The sequence below is a fragment of the Podarcis filfolensis genome (genome assembly GCF_964270895.1).
Source record: "Podarcis filfolensis genome assembly, chromosome: 2".
NCBI classification, from domain to species: domain Eukaryota; kingdom Metazoa; phylum Chordata; class Lepidosauria; order Squamata; family Lacertidae; genus Podarcis; species Podarcis filfolensis.
The window spans coordinates 29,664,790-29,681,651 of record NC_139605.1 but is presented as its reverse complement, the minus strand read 5'-3'; positions in this window follow the sequence as shown (position 1 = coordinate 29,681,651).

Here is a 16,862-nt window from a genome sequence, read left to right as displayed (position 1 = left end):
CACCATCATCTGGGTTAGGGTAGTATATTTTATTACTGTACAATGTTATTATAGGTTATAAGAACATAATAGATAAATAAATAAATTTTTCAAAGTACGTCACGAAGCAAAATATGCAGGTATCTTTCTAAAAGATTTCTTTGCAATGAGCCAGCCTAGCTGCTCTCACCATTCAGTGTTTTCAACCGATAAGTGAAGTGAGGGCTGTGATTGATAAGTGATAGCAATAAGAACCCCTGGTGTATATATAACTTTGGCGAACACAATAATATTGATGGCGCTCACTGCAGAAAGTCATGTTCTGATGCCTCATTCATTATTTGCTGCTGGATTCCATTCATTCCATGGAAAACCCACATGTTACTATGAATTTGCAAGCAAGAAGCAGAGCTGGAATCTAAAATGTGCTTTGTGTGAAACAAGGATAGGCTTTAGAAATAACTGCTGTGCTGTGCTTGCCAATCCAAAGGGAGGGTTTCATAGTCATAGAGATGTCAAGTGTGATGGGTGCCTGACATGCATGCTGTGACAATAATGTAATTTGCAGACATTGGAGTACAATAGCAAGGAAAGTGGGGAATTACTGATGTGAAATGTTCATGATAGCAAATGATCCTGAAATTGTGGCATTTGGGGAAAGAAAAAGATAGGCAGGCAAGACACAGATGGCAAGATTACGATCGGCAAAGCATGCTCTTTTCTGGATGCCTAAAAAAAAAACATTTCTATGTTTCTATGGCTGTATGCAGAGCATCAATCTTAGTTTTATTATAACTGAGTGTGGATGGGATCGTTACAGCATGGAAGTGAACCACAGTGGTGCCACATTGACCGACTGGTAGTAGAGAAAACCCTGGGCACCTAGGCTTGTTTCTTTCCTACCTAGAACAAAATATTAACATGTTTAGCCAAAAAATCACAATCCACAAATGTAGATCTTTTAAATATGAAAGCAGGCTCAGAAACAGTTCTAACAACACAGGTGTTCTTTCCCCACAGGTTTGCCTGCTAACCCACAAACTTCCACACTCATTAAGTGACTGTTAAAACACAAATACCAAATGGCAGTAATTACTATATCATTTGGAAGATCTGGGTTCTATTTTCATCAGCTGTTGCTCTGAACTATTTTTTGCCATTCCAAAAAAAGATCCAAGCACCCCACATTGATACCTCTGATATCAAACAAAAAGGAAAAGGAGTTTGGGGTCCTTAAATTGTTGCATTTCTTGTGTCCGAAAATAAAATGAAAATTCTTCACGTACTAGAATGTGCATCCAGTTCAGAATGGTTCTCTTCTGGATTCTGGCTGTCGTGGAAAAACATCCAGACATTCTTATGAGGAAAAAAAGATCTGGTTCAGCCTCAGCAGGAAACAGGAGCCTCAGGACCGGTTGAAGTATATTATAATGGTGAGTGTTGTCAGTAGCCTACAGCACTACATAGCACTATCAGCTTCTCTGTGATAATGTGTTTTGTGTGCATTACTTTGCCAAAGGGGGGGGGGGGCTGGAGTGAGCCTATCTTTTATGTTCAGGCCACAGAAGAAAACAGGAAATCATCTTAACCAGCAAAAGTGAGTTCTCTTGTGCTGGAGGGCTTTTTCGATGGCGCATTTAGCACTCCTCTGGTGCTAGATAAGCATTAAGCAATAGGGGGATTCTTCACTTCTGTTATGCATGGGAGGTTTCAAAGCCCCACTCTAACTGACACATGCTGTTGTGTGAAGAACATGCTTCCAAGACCCCCTCCTTAGAAACCATGCTTTAATGAGTCGGTTCTCTTGAAATGTATTTCACTTTCCATCTTTGGGACAAGGTTGAGTGGAGGGACAGAGCTGTTCTCTTGAGTTGAGCAAACTGCAAACTGTGGTCTGGCTCCTAAATATTAAGAGTTAGACTGCTTTATTATTTTTGCATGGTTGATGCTGGCCTTTAACGGTATTTTGAAGGAAATGGATGCTTTAAATGGGTTTAGTGTTACAGTGGTACCTCACAAGACGAATGCCTCGCAAGACGAAAAACGCGCAAGACGAAAGAGTTTTCCGTTTTTTGAGTCGTTCCGCAAGACGAATTTCCCTATGGGCTTGCTTCACAAAACGAAACGTTTTGCGAGTTCTTGCGAGTTTGTTTCCTTTTTCTTAAAGCCGCTAAGCCGTTAATAGCCGCTAAGCTGCTAATAGCCGCTAAGCCGCTAAGCCGCTAATAGCCGTGCTTCGCAAGACGAAAAAACCGCAAGACGAAGAGACTCGCAGAATGGATTAATTTCGTCTTGCGAGGCACCACTGTACGTTTATCGTGTATGTCTCAAAGCAACAGACAAGGTCGCAGGAACCAAAAACAACAAAAACTCATAATAAAATGAGTATAAATGGTGACTTATGTATAGGCGGAACAAGACTACATGCAAAATGGATGGATATCTATCATCTATCTATCTACATACACATGAGTGATAGCCATGGTTGTGTGACAAAACAATTTCTCCAAATTTCTCAGTTTTTTTCACTCCTGTACCAGCAGCATGTTTTGCACCAGCTTGGCTGCAGGAGTTGCCAGAAGGAGGCATTCAAGGCACCAGCCAACAGTCTTAGGGACTCCACTGTGGATTTGTGCAGGCTTTTCTTAATGAAGATATCATGGAATGCTGAGAAGGTTTAGGATCAGAGCTTTCCTTCTTCTAGATGGGCTACTTTCCCAAGTTGAGGAGCCCCATCTTCCCCTCATCTCCCTCTACAGCACATGCAGAAACCACCTTCTTGACCATTGGACCCACTATTGGTCTTATCTGATCAATCCACTGGAGCTTGTCTTCACTAAGGGTTTGAGACCCATCAGCTACCCTCACTTGGTTTAGCCAGCCAGTCAAAGCCATTCCCAGGGTGCGGCTGCCGTTGCATGCTGACAGCTTCTAGGAACCACAGGTGAGAGCTGAGTGCAGGGTGATGACCAATGGTTGGTCATCATTGGCTCCCAGTACGTTTCCAAGCACAATTCAAAGTGTTTGTGCTGACCTTTAAAGCCCTAAATGGCCTCGGTCCAGTATACCTGAAGGAGTGTCTCCGCCCCCATCATTCAACCCGGACACTGAGGTCCAGCGCCGAGGGCCTTCTGGCGGTTCCCTCACTGCAAGAAGAGAAGTTACAGGGAACCAGGCAGATGGCCTTCTCGGTAGTGGCTCCCGCACTGTGGAACACCCTCCCATCAGATGTCAAGAAAATCTGACGTTTAGAAGACATCTGAAGGCAGCCCTATTTAGGAAAGTTTTTAATGACTGATGTTTTAATGTATTTTTAAGATTCTGTTGGAAGCTACCCAGCCAGATGTGTGGGGTATAAATAAATAAATTATTATTATTATTATTATTATTATTATTATTATTATTATTATTTAGAAATCAATGTGGGACTGGACTTTGCTGCTGCCTGCAAACTTATCTTTCCAAGTATTGATGCTACTTGCTTTGGTAGACATTTGTAGCACCATGACAGGAATAAAATCCCAGCTGCCTCTTGCAGATGTCAGCAGATGTCCACAACAGCCATCCTACACAGCTGTCGATCAGCCTGGGGCTGCCTTATTCTTACAAGGGATCATAGTTTCCAAGAATGCCACTGCATTTTGGTCGTCTTGCTCCAGCAAACTAAAGGTGTGATCCTTTACACCACAGGTGGCAAACTGCAATGTAGGGATGGATCCACTCCCCAACACAATTTTTTTTCACTGGCTTCCTGAAGTTTGGGGAGTTGTGACAAAAGTGGGAGGGTGGGAAAGTAAACACGATGCTGGGATGAGTGCCCCATCCTTAGTAATTAGACAAATGGTCTGATGAGTGGGGAAAGAGGTCATAAGTCCTCGCCTCAGCTGATCAGATGAAGAGGTGTGTGTGTGTGAGAGAGAGAGAGAGAGAGGGGGGGGTAAAGGGACCCCTGACCTTAGGACCTTAGGTCCAGTCGCAGACAACTTTGGGCTTGCGGCGCTCATCTCGCTTTACTGGCCGAGGGAGCCTGCATACAGCTTCCGGGTCACGTGGCCAGCATGACTAAGCCGCTTCTGGCGAACCAGAGCAGCACACGGAAACACCTTTTACCTTCCTGCTGGAAGGTATCTACTTGCACTTTGACATGCTTTGGAACTGCTAGGTTGGCAGGAGCAGGGACCGAGCAACGGGAGCTCACCCCATCGTGAGGATTCGAACCACCGACCTTCCGACTGGCTAGCCCTAGGCCCTGTGGTGTAGACCACAGCACCAGAGAGAGAGAGAGAGAGAGAGAGAGAGAGAGAGAGGGAGAGAGAGAGAGAGAGATGCTTATACCAACCACTGGCGTACTTCACTGGGAGGATTGGTGAAGGAGTGACTGCATCCCTTGGGTCAAAAAAAGTGAGTCATCCCTGCTATACACACTTTACCTGGGGAGTAAGTCCTGGGGAGCTTAATAGGACTTCTCTGAATTGACCTGTGTAGGCTCATGCTGAGTATCAGCAGCTTCTCAGGAAGATGCAAGAGCAGCTTTCTGTCCATCCTCAAGTTGACAAAATGTCGCAAGCAGCAAGGGGCAGCTCCCTCCCTCGCATAGCTAAACGACAGTCCATTAAGATTAATGGCGTGACTCAGACTGAGCACCAATAAACTGGAAGAGAAAGGAAAGCCGATTCCTTAGTGAAATGGAATTCAATTCTGTGTGGATCGGTTTTCAAGTAATATGCCCCTGAGAATGTTACAAAGCAAATGAGAGACTGTCAGAGTGACGCTAGTGGGGGGGGGGTCAGCTCAGCATCTGGAGCCATCAAGGAGGGGTTGCTAAACAGACCTAGCACATCTGGCATTGCTGAAGCCAAATCAGGACCAAGGACTCCTAACTGTATGTCCAGCACTCTCGTTTCATTTCCATTTTATTCATGTCCCTCCCCCACCCCCACTGCTAGTATAAAGAAAGAAGGAGGAAGGGGAGACGGTGGCTGCAATGGTGTAAGATTTCTGCCTTACCCCTCTTTAATATGGTTAAAGCTTAGTCACATTATTCTGCCCATTCCCTCACATACTTTTGGATTTTATGAAAAACAAGGAATAAAATGCTGCTTAGTATTTTAACTATTTGCAAGTTGCTCTGGAGCCTTTGTTTTGGTAGAAAATGATGAAATAATAATAATAATAATAATAATAATAATAATTATTATTATTATTATTATTATTATTATTATTATTAAAGGAATTTTCTCCCACCCTATCTCTGATACCAGACGTCACTCCAGGTTGGGAGAAAAATGTTTAAAAGGGCCAAGCACAGCAAAGTAAGATGGAGGAGAGGGACAGGAATTGCTCCCCTTCCCCACAGACTCAATTTCATGAGAAGGGTAGAGCACCCCTAGTTGTGTCGAGGCTGAGCCAAGAAACACACCAGAGTCAGGAAGACTTTGTTGCTCAGGCAAGGTCCCATCCCAAACACGAAGCCATTTGGCTGGCCTCTCTGTCCAAGAGGACCCAATGTTTGCTGTTGGCATCCATCTGTCTCAGGAGACTTCAGGAATGAGGTCAAACCATTGGAGAGTTACAGCGCCTGCTGTGGCTGTAGAGACCGATACAAGAGAGACATATTTTGTTGCAGCTGGGACATATAAAGGCATCCAGTTGTGCTACTACAGATGCACCATGGAGTTTCTTCTCACTGCACTCCTCCCAGCAGTCATTCCTCCACTAGTCACTGCTGTGGATGCACAACCTGACTGTCTGTCTCCAGGCACTGCAGTCATCTGCAAGGGATTCCCACTCAGCAGGGTTAATCTTCCACATCTGTGGATATGTATCTTTGTAACACAGAGTTGGTCTGCCCATGGGTCTGGTGCCTGAAGCCAGCTCCCTGCAGAGCACGTCCTGGGGGATCCTGCCCCTTTCCATTCTACATACATGATGAAGCCAGCATAGATGTCGCTGAGACAGAACTGCAAACATGCTGGGAATGTGGGCATGGGAGAGCGCATCTTAGTTTGCGATTCTGTCCTGCCACGTGATGCCCAAAACCTTCCTGATGCAGCACATATAGAAGGCATTGAGGCGTCAGTCCTAGCAGGTGTAAGTTGCCCATGACCCACTTCCATAAAACAGCGTGCTAAACATTAGTCTGCATTAACGTGGCCAGTCCTGACCCAAGGAGCTATCCCAACCTTGACATAGCTTATCACCTGGGGCAGCTGTATGGTTCTGGCCTCGGCGGCTCCTGATAGGCTGCTCCATCATATCTATTTTGGCCATGTGCAAATGAAGGAAGTGCATTTTGCCATCAGTTTGCTTAGGTAAAAGCCCAACTTTCCGTCCATGGGATGATGCTGGTGTACAGCTCCTAACCTAGCTTTTCACCTGTTCACTGGTCATTAGGGGACAGGAATGGCACTGGAATGGAAAGCAGTGGGAGCTGGGAGAAAGGAATAGAATGGAACGGGATTTGAGAGAGAGAGAAAGGGGTAAGAATCCTCAAGACTGGGGGGATAAATTGTAAACCCCCTCAACCATCTTTGCTTCTGGCCCCGCCCACCACTGGCATGTGATGGGTACAACCCCAGAAGTTAGTCTAGAAGAGAATGTAGCCACTAGGCTGGAAAAAGTCCCCTGCCTCTTTTCAAGAATGAGAAACCTTGATCCATGAATTATTATTTTTTTCAAAAGCCCAGTGGACCATCTCTCCTGAACTAAGCTTGCATAGGGCAAGGGGGCAGTTCACATGTGGTTTGCCCCAGTGAGCCAACCTCTCCTGCAGTGCTGCAAAAATTCAGGAGATGGCAATTCAGCAAGAGCCCCCACTACTCTTAAAAAAGTCATGCAGGGGAGTCTTATTGATTTCCCATTGAAATACTTAAGAGGTTTCACTCTCCAGTGGAAACCTTTGGTCTAGAAGGGAGGCAGCATCTTTTTTGAGCAATGCAGACTGACAGGCCCTTTCAGATGTGTGCTTTAGCCTGCCATAACTGCCAGCTCTGCCAGCAGCTTATCCTGCAGCTGTTACTGTCTGAATCTTTTTCTTTTCCCCCTCTGAAAAATAGAAATTCCACAGAGGCCTTGAGTCAGCACGGGAGTGCCACACATTAACCTCTCTTTTCAATAGGCTTTTAGGAGAGGAGGCAGAGGGAAGTCTAGTCACACTGGCAAAGTGTCTGGGACAGACGCCGAGAACTCGCAGAGTTGTTTATGAGGGGAAATCAACAGATTTGGCAAGCCCTGCTTAATAAGATGAAAGAGTGAAAACACTGGCGGAGAGGATTATTCTCCGATCTGGGGTGGCATAGTGGCCAAAGGCTGCAACCTTTGTTTGCACTTTTCTGGAATTGAGCTACTTTTCTCAAAAAAGGCACAAGATTATGCTGAGCTAGAGAGTCTCCAATTCAAGTTTTACCTTAGCCATTAACTCACTGGGTGGACTTAGGGTACCACCCTTGGTTTACTTTCTCCCTGCCCCTCATAATTGAGGGGTAATACTTTATTGTGCATTACAAAGGTTGGTTATAAGAGTTATATGCATTTAAAGTCCTTTGAATGTGCTGACCACAAGTCAACTGAAGTCAATTATGACCAAGTCTTCACAGGAAGCAAGGTGACTTGATATAGTTCATGTTGTTGTTTTGTCGTTTAGTTGTGTCCGACTCTTTGTGACCCCATGGACCAGAGCACGCCAGGCACTCCTGTCTTCCACTGCCTCCCGCAGTTTGGTCAAAATCATGCTGGTAGCTTCGAGAACACTGTCCAGCCATCTCGTCCTCTGTTGTTCCCTTCTCCTTGTGCCCTCCATCTTTCCCAACATCAGGGTCTTTTCCAGGGAGTTTTCTCTTCTCATGAAGTGGCCAAAGTATTGGAGTCTCAGCTTCAGGATCTGTCCTTCCAGTGAGCACTCAGGGCTGATTTCGTTCAGAATGGATAGGTTTGATCTTCTTGCAGTCCATGGGACTCTCACGATATTTCATATTTAAATCTAAATTAATGTTTTATGTTTTTTAAAAAAGGCGAAAGGGAGGATAAGCCACAACGGGACTTGGGCAGACTTGTTCCATTCATTTGTTTCAGTGAGACTTATAGGACATGCTGTACCTTTAAAGCACATTTCTCTCTCAAAGAATTATGGCCACTGTAGTTTACCCCTCACAGAATTACAATTCCCAGCAGCCCTTAACAAACTACAGAGCCCAGAATTCTTTGAGGGGGAAATGTGCTTTGAATGTGCTTTAAAGGCATAGTGTATCTGTACCCTGATTGGATTATAGATGTAAGTAGTAGAAGTAGTAAGAATAATAATATTATTTAGTAAATTGAAATATAATACATTTATTTCTACTAGGCTTCCTCACCACTAGCTCTCCCTCTTCTGCCCACCCACAAGTCAGCCGCCACCTCATTTGTGCATAGCCTCAACATGAATGGGAACATGTGGAGACCAAATGCTAGAGTTTCCACTGCAGTAGTAATATTAAAAAGAGAGGGAGAACCTCTCCTGAATTTCCTCCTTCACAGGACTTCACAGACAGCCCAGGTAAGTGGAAGGGCAGAAGCTGAGGAAAAACCGGTAAGCATCTGATTTGAATTATTGCGACTGATAGCAATCAGGCGAGAGAGAGAGCTCCAGCTGGAGAGCCTGTGCGTCATTCATTCAGTTATTTATTTATTTAGATTGGCTTGATTTATGGCACTCCAATTGCCTAGGTGGCGGCTGGAGCAATCGCTCACTTCTGCTTTCTGATTTACATCCTGCCGCTGGAATGAAGCTTGGAAAGGGCTCTGAGGCTAAAAGGGAGGCAATATTGTTCTCTGTGTGGTTAAAATGAAAAAGCCGAAGATCAAAGGGTGCAGCCCATTTGCTCGCCCAGAGGCTCTGATCCTCGAGTTTGGGCAGGGTCTCAAAAGGCAGAGCGAACTCCCACAAGACATCTGCATAGCTTCCGTTGAGCTCTAATAATTCCTGGTTTAGAATCTCGCCCCTTGAGGCTCCCAGTTGTGAGCCCTCAAATGTTGCAGGCTCCCATTTACAACCAGAATAATTACATACGGACACTTTTCTTACATTCTAGTGTCTGCAGAAGACAGAGAGCATAGCATCACCTTTCTGTCTTTCCTCTGTGTGTGAGCATTACTCATTTCATGACATGCCTTGCAGCATGACCTCTCCATTCTGTAGCTCTGTGTACCCTTTTAAATCTTGCTCTTCAGCTGTGTCAACCCATGGCAAGACTATGGTATGGACCTGCATACGTATACAGGAATCTCCCAGGCTTTGACACTTGGCATGCTGCCATTACAAATATTATAGAAGGAAGGGGTACGAAGGTTTGCAAAGGCAACCTTTGCAGTAACAGGCCAAAAGTCCAAAGCTGGGTTGATTTCTGCACATGCCAAGAGTTTCAACAAGCAGCACCACCTTGTATTTCTACACCCGAAAGTCAGCCTGAATTGGCCAGATTCCATAGCCTGATAGACTGAAGTGAAGGATTCTTAAGATGGTCTGGTGGTTGGCTCCCCACACACAGAGAGACTGATCTATGGCTTCCTTGATGCTAACTGCTTTGGACTACTGCAATGCACTCTACGTGGGGCTACCTTTGAAGGTGACCTGGAAACTACAACTAATCCAGAATGTGGCAGCTAGACTGGTGACTGGGAGTGGCTGCCAAGACCATGTAACACCGGTCTTGAAAGACCTACATTGGCTCCCAGTACGTTTCCAAGCACAATTCAAAGTGTTGGTGCTGACCTTTAAAGCCCTAAACAGCCTTGGTTCAGTATACCTGAAGGAGCATCTCCACCCCCATTGTTCAGCCCAGACACTGAGGTCCAGCTCCGAGGGCCTTCTGGTGGTTCCCTCACTGTGAGAAATGAGGTTACAGGGAACCAGGCAGAGGGCCTTCTCAGTAGTGGCGCCCACCCTGTGAGCAGCCCTCTCATCAGATGTCAAGAAAATAAATAACTATCGGACCTTTAGAAGACATCTGAAGGTAGCCCTGTTTAGGGAAGTTTTTAATGTTTGATGTTTTATCGCATTTTTAATATTCTGTTGGGAGCCACCCAGAGCGGCTGGGGAAACCCAGCCAGATGGGCGGGGTATAAATAATAAATTATTATTATTACTATTATTTGGACTTAGGACCACCTGATCCTTGTTCAGAGATCCATCCTACCTGCTAGTTTTTAAATGCTGTTATGCAAGCATGGCATGTGAAGCTGTTGCTACTTCTGCCCAGTGCTGCTCTTCCAACTGTTGTGGCCAAGAGGGCTGTTTATGGAAATTAAATGGCTGCCCAAGGGGACTAGTGGAAAAGTGGAGCAGAAGGTATAGTAACTCATTTACTCATTTACTCATTTACTCATTTAACTCATTCTCTCAATCAGTTGCCTCATTCCTAGACTTAAAATAATAATAATAATGTATCAGTGCTGATTTGAATGGGAAATCATTTTATTCTGTTCAGATTTAAGATTGGCCATTGGCTAACAGCAAGGCTGAGTTTGAAAAACATGGTTGAATGGTGAAAACACAAAATATAGGGCTTTTTCCAAGGCAAATGTGGCCAGCTGGCACCTAAGTCGTCTTCCAGGGTATGTTTAATCATCACAACCATTCTTTAAAGTTGGTTCCTTCCCAAAGTACTTTCGTTCTGTTTGTGATTTGAAGGCTTTAATTCAAGCCTTTTATTCAGTCCTCCGTTCAGTTTTCAGATATTCTTTTGTAGACATGCCAAATCCATCTCTCTCTCTCCCTCTCTCCCTCCTTCTGTCTCTCTCCTCTCTCCTCTCTCTGAGTCTATCTGTCATCTGTCATCTATCTGTCTATCTGTCTGTCTATCTGTCTATCTATCTATCTATCATCTATCTATCTATCTATCTATCTATCATCTATCTAATCTATCTATCTATCTATCTATCTATCTCATCTATCATCCATCTATCTATCTATCTATCTATCTATCTATCTATCTATCTATCATCTATCTATCATCTATCTATCTATCTATCTATCTATCTATCTATCTCTATCTCTATCATCTATCTATCTATCATCTATCATCTATCTATCATCTATCTATCACATGGGTAGGCAAACTAAAGCCTGGGGGCCGGATCTGGCCCAATCGCCTTCTCAATCCGGTCCGCAGACTGTCCGGGAATCGGCATGTTTTTACATGGGTAGAATGTGTCCTTTTATTTAAGATGCATCTCTGGGTTATTTGTGGGGCATAGGAATTTGTTCATTCCCCCCCCCAATATAGTCTGCCCCCCCACAAGGTCTAAGGGACCAGCCCCCTGCTGAAAAAGTCTGCTGTCCCCTGATCTATCTATCTGGAATATAAAACAATGTGGGATGCTGTAGTATTCAAGCAGGACACAGTTTCATGTACAATATTTCAACTTTGCTTTTTTCAGGCCAAAACAGAAGTGATGTGTATCATCTCTGTGATCTCCCACTTTTTAAAAGAAAACAACAGTAACTTTTTTAAAAAAAGTGGCCATTGACACAATTGCACCTGAGTGGAAACTTGAGTGGTGACATTGATACAGTGTCTGTTGAGGTGTCCCAATATACTGTCCTGACTGATTTTATGGGATCAATTTCAGTTCTTGATAGGGCTTCCTCTTCTTTTCAGCTGGAGCTCACCAGAACTCAACTGTGACATCTCTTAGGTGGGCATCCTTGCCATTCTAAGAGAACATGGGAGAAGTTCACGGTGAGCTCAGGCACCTCTTTTTCCAGAAAAATAGTGCTGGTTATTGACGATGTGAAGTAGATGTGAAGTTGTCTACTGCATGCTCTCTCCCTCCATCTGGAGGGCCACAGCTTTGTTCCCCAAGAACAATACCAAATTTGCATGGTTCTGTAAGGTGCCATCCTGCATGCCTATGTTCTGGCCATTTTCCAGCGCAAGGGTAAGTAAAATTCTGCCTTGAGTATATGATTCTGTCTTGCGCTAATGATTCTGACTTGACGTTATGACATGTAAGAGCCAGAAGATATATCTGAAAATGTGGGACCTTAAGGTAGCAAAACATGTAGATCAGCCAACAGATCTTAATGACTAGTTCTGTGGTAAGTAGGCTGGGCACTTTTCTTTCCAGATTGGCTCCATAGGGCCATGCAGACTACAGTCTAGGCTTATCAAAGCCAGGCATCCCATCAGACCCAGGCGGTATGTGCAGGGAAGGTGGGGATTTTAACCCAAAAGAATCTAGAAGGCCACAGGTTCCCCACCTTGGGTCTAAGCCAATGGACGTGTAGCTCCATAATAGGTGGAGTTGAAGACCTCCAGGAGAATGTGGAAAGAGCTGGGAATTCACTCATTAGTGACTGTGATGGGTTGCTGTGTCCATCTTTTCTTAACCCTAATTATTTCTGAAATTTTCTTCAAAGGAACCCAGCTAGGCCTTAGGCGTTGAGTAATGTAGAAAGTTATTACTGCTATTATAATATATGGCAGAGCGGTAACTCTTTGCTTCTCTGGTGCTGGGAGTGTGTCACAATTAACCTTAACAACTGGGTTTGGCTGTTTTGTAGTGGAGCTGATACGGTGTGGGAATGTCATCTCATTAAGAGCTGTGTTGGAGACAAGCGCCTTCCTGTTCTTCAGTGCATGAGAGGAGGGCGTTTGCAGTTGCCCTCCTACTTGCAATTAGAGAAAAACCCCTGCTGTTTGCTGGGATGCTTGTGGGTTTAAGGCAGACTATTAACATTCCTTAATCATTGCATTATATTTAGCAGCTTTTAAAGCAAGGGCAGCGCGGAGAAGGGCTCCGAGTTGTAGGTGAAGCATTCCATGATGAATGACTGCACACGTGAACGTTTAATTGAGACACTGCCAGAACGCAAATGATTGTCACCCTGGAAAGGCCAGACATGAGGCATGTGTTTTGTAGCCAAAAGATAAAATGTACCAGCCTTGGATCTGACCTGCACAACATCACAGTGAAGACGTAAGAAGAGTCCTGCTACATCAGACCAAAGGCTCATCTAGCATCGCATTCCCCATTTCCCACAGTGGCTAAAAGAACAGATGCCTCTGGGAAGCCCATATTTCGAGCAGCTTGTGAAAGAAGCGCATAGATAAATGGTGAAATTTGCTCCCACAGGAGGCAGTGACGGCCACCGACTTTGATGATGATGATGAAAATGGTAAAAACAATTTTTATTATTATTTACATGCCGTCCATGTTCCCACTCTGGGAAGCTCCCAACAAAATATTTAAAACACAGTAAAACATCAAACATTAAAGACTTCCCTATCAGATGTTTTCTAAAAGCCAAACAGATGTTTACTTCCTTGACATCTGATGGGAGGGCAAGGTTGCCTTAAAAGAGGATTGGATAAATTCATGGAGGATAACGCTGCCAATGTCTTCTAGCCACCATGGCTGTGCTCTGCCTCCATGAACAGAGGCAGCAATGCTTCTGAATACCAGTTGCTGGAAGCCACAGGAGAGCAGCAGAGCATTCTTTTGCTCAGTTCCTGCTTGTGGATCCCCCACAGGCATATGGATGGTCACTTTGAGAACAGGATGCTAGACTGAATGCATTGGCCTGATCCAGCAGAGTGTGACGGCCTGGGACTCGGGCTCGGACTCGGAACCAGAGGTGTCTCAGTCTGCACTGGGTCCTTTGCCTCAGGCGGCAGCTGAACCAAGTCTGGGGTCTGATTCTGAGGAGCCGCAGTCTGCCCAGGTTCCCCTGCAACAAGCACCAGCTGGGCCAAGTCAGGGGCCTGAGCCAGCCCTGGCTCCAGATGCGGGGATTACCACATTGCCTTCAGCTGGGCAATCACTGACAGCTGCTCCACTACCTGTTGGGTTAGGAGAGGCTGAGGCGGCCTCTGGGACTAGTAACCCACCGACATCTCCCGAGCTGCAGAGACTAAGGGCTGAGAGAAGGAGAGAACCGAGTACTCGCAGGAGGAGTGCTCGCCTTCGGGCGAGACAGGGAGGTGAGTCACCGGGGGATCAGGACTGGCCGTTACCCCGACAAAGATAAAAGGCTGTCGGACCCCGCCCCAGGTTGTGGGAGCAATGTTGCTGTTTGCCAGAACCTGCCTGAGATCCAGTGCCTGACCTTGCCTGGTTTTCTGCCTTGTGTCCTGCCCTGGCCCTGCCGGACTGACTCCTCGCAGAACCCTTGAATTTGGGACTGGACCTGGACCGCGTTACCCGGGTTACCCCTGGCCCAGCACACAGAGCTCTTCTTATGTTCAATAGCCCTCACCTATAGTTCCCCCATCAAGTGGTATTCAGTTACACACTGCTTCTGAATAACCAGTTGAATAACCAGAATAGCCTTCATAACCAGTTGCCATAGCTAAGATGACCCTCCAAAGATATGCCACTTTCAAAGGCATCACTAACAATTACATGTTGGGTGTCCTGAATCTGCTGCGATTCAGCTTCAGTCCATTCGCCCATCACGATAAACCATGGCTAATGGTTTACCAACCACACAGATCACTCCTGCTTCCCTTCTTCCTACTTGTGAACAGGAGAAACAAAGCACAGTATTGGCTTTGTATTACATTCGTTCTGGGAACCGTGCTTGGTTTCACTCCAAACTAACCACAGTCCAAAGTCAAGGTTTGTTCTTCTCCTGCCAGTTTCGGTTCCCCATTTTGTGCATGATGTTAAGCCAAGGATTGGTCCTGTTCACTCATGGGAGAGATCTGCCTGTTCATGGTAAAGCATTAATCATGGTTTACTGTGATGTGCAAAGGCAGCCATGGGATGACCTCAAGCAGGAATGGGGGAGTCCTTCAGAGCTCCTGTGTGAGGTGGTCAGAAGAGAGCCCGAGTCACTGCAGTTTGCCACAGTGGCTAAAAAAGCTGTTTTAAACTTATATTAAAACACACACACATGTTAAAGCCTTAAAAAAAAAACCCACTAAGTTGAAAACAGCCTTTCTAGCCATTGTGGCAAACTGCTGTGGCAATCCCTTAGCCAGAAGACGATGCTCTGAAGGCCCCTCCTTCAGTGTGGTGTAGTGGTTAAGAGTGGTAGATTCGTAATCTGGGGAACCGGGTTCGCGTCTCCGCTCCTCCACATGCAGCTGCTGGGTGACCTTGAGCTAGTCACACTTCTTTGAAGTCTCTCAGAACCCACTCACCTCACAGAGTGTTTGTTGTGGGGGAGGAAGAGAAAGGAGAATGTTACCCGCTTTGAGACTCCTGAAGGGGAGTGATAAAGCGGGATATCAAATCCAAACTCCTTCTTCTTCCTTGACCTGAGGCAAGACCAGAGAGGGGAGAGGGTGGGCAATTGAGCAGTGCCTTGCTTCCCTTGGTGGGCAATTGGCTGGCCAAGCTAATGAAGAGGCCTAGGGAGGGCTGCTGATCCTTGGCTCCCAGCTCATGAGACAATTGTCCCAGCCTGCCTCATTGGCACTGATCCGACCCATATCCACGTGACCTTAGCAGGGGTGCTGTATCATGTGCCTTCAGGCCTTTTTCAGGAGCCCCGTGAGGTGATCTCTGCCCCATCTCACAGCGCTAAACTCGGGTGTTTGGTGGCGGCAAGGTTATGCCCTGTGATTATTCTCTATATTAATTTTATGCTAATTGCCTCACTGCCTCTTAAATAGTTGCTTGCCGCTTTCATTATTTACAGGTCTCTGGTTTTAATATTATATATCGGAATCAAAGAAAGTGTCACCTGTTTCCTCCCCTTCACATTTCATAGTGCTTAGCCGTAACAAGTTAGCTTTATTACCCTGGCCCGCTCCATCTTTCAAATAAGCATTGCATTGGGGAGGGGGTGGTATTTAAATCCCCCCTGGTGAATTAGAAACAAGCTGGTCCTAACTTCCTATTCTAAAGTAGACCAAAAGCACACAACGCTGTTGCTAACCAATACGCTGACTTTCTCTGAGCAGCTGCGCATCCACAGAGACTTAGAGCATCTAATCGCACCTCCATCACAAAGGAGAATTTCTGTGCCCACTTAGGATGCTTCCAAAAAACATTCTGCTCTAGAGCTGGCATTTACACATTGCCTCCCGAGGCTCTGGCTGCTTGCTTTGCATCACTCGGTGTGGTCTCGCTACTTTATATGGCTGGTTTAAATGCAGGCAGGTGGTAATCTTGATTGACCTGATTGCGGTGGGTTATTGTTGCCCTCTTAGCTCCACAGTCGTGTATTTTCCCCTAGCCTAATTCTACCCGTGAGCTGCTGTCAATTCTCACAGTCGGGTAAATCATAAGAATAAAGCACACTGTGCCATAAAAGCTTACGAGCCAGGGAGTATGTCAAATGTTTCCTCCATATTAAAGGATCTTCTACCTTTAAGCTTCTTTTATGTTGTTTGTGTGTGTGTATGTGTGGCAGATTCGTGGCCATATGTGGTGGGTGGTATTAAAACAGATGCAGAGGATTTTGTCCTGCAAATGCTTTGTTTTGCTCTTGAATGATATGTTGGTGACATTCTTATTGTGAACTTTTAAATGGAAAGAGGCAAATGCCTGCTTCTTCCATTAGAAATAACAGCTCTGCATGAAACAGCAGCCTGTACGTGCATGCATTTGCTTCTTTGGGCGTCTCAGTGGGATCTTCATGAACTCTGCTGCTCGCAACAGACATTCTCTCCCAAAGTGTCCTTTGCATTTTTGATGCTCCCAAGCTCTCGCCAACTGTGCATTTATTTCTTTGAAACAGTTCTATTTTGTGTGAGAGAATGGAGGGAGGCCGCATTCGAACCAGACATTTAAAGGACTATGATGCCACCTTAATCAGCCGTGGTGCCCCACAAATAATTCTGGGATCTGCTGTTTGTTAAGGGTGCTGAGAATTGTTAGGAGACCACTGTTCCCTTCCCAGAGCTGCAATTCCCACACTGGTTTAACAACCAATCTCTCTTCACAGGGAACTC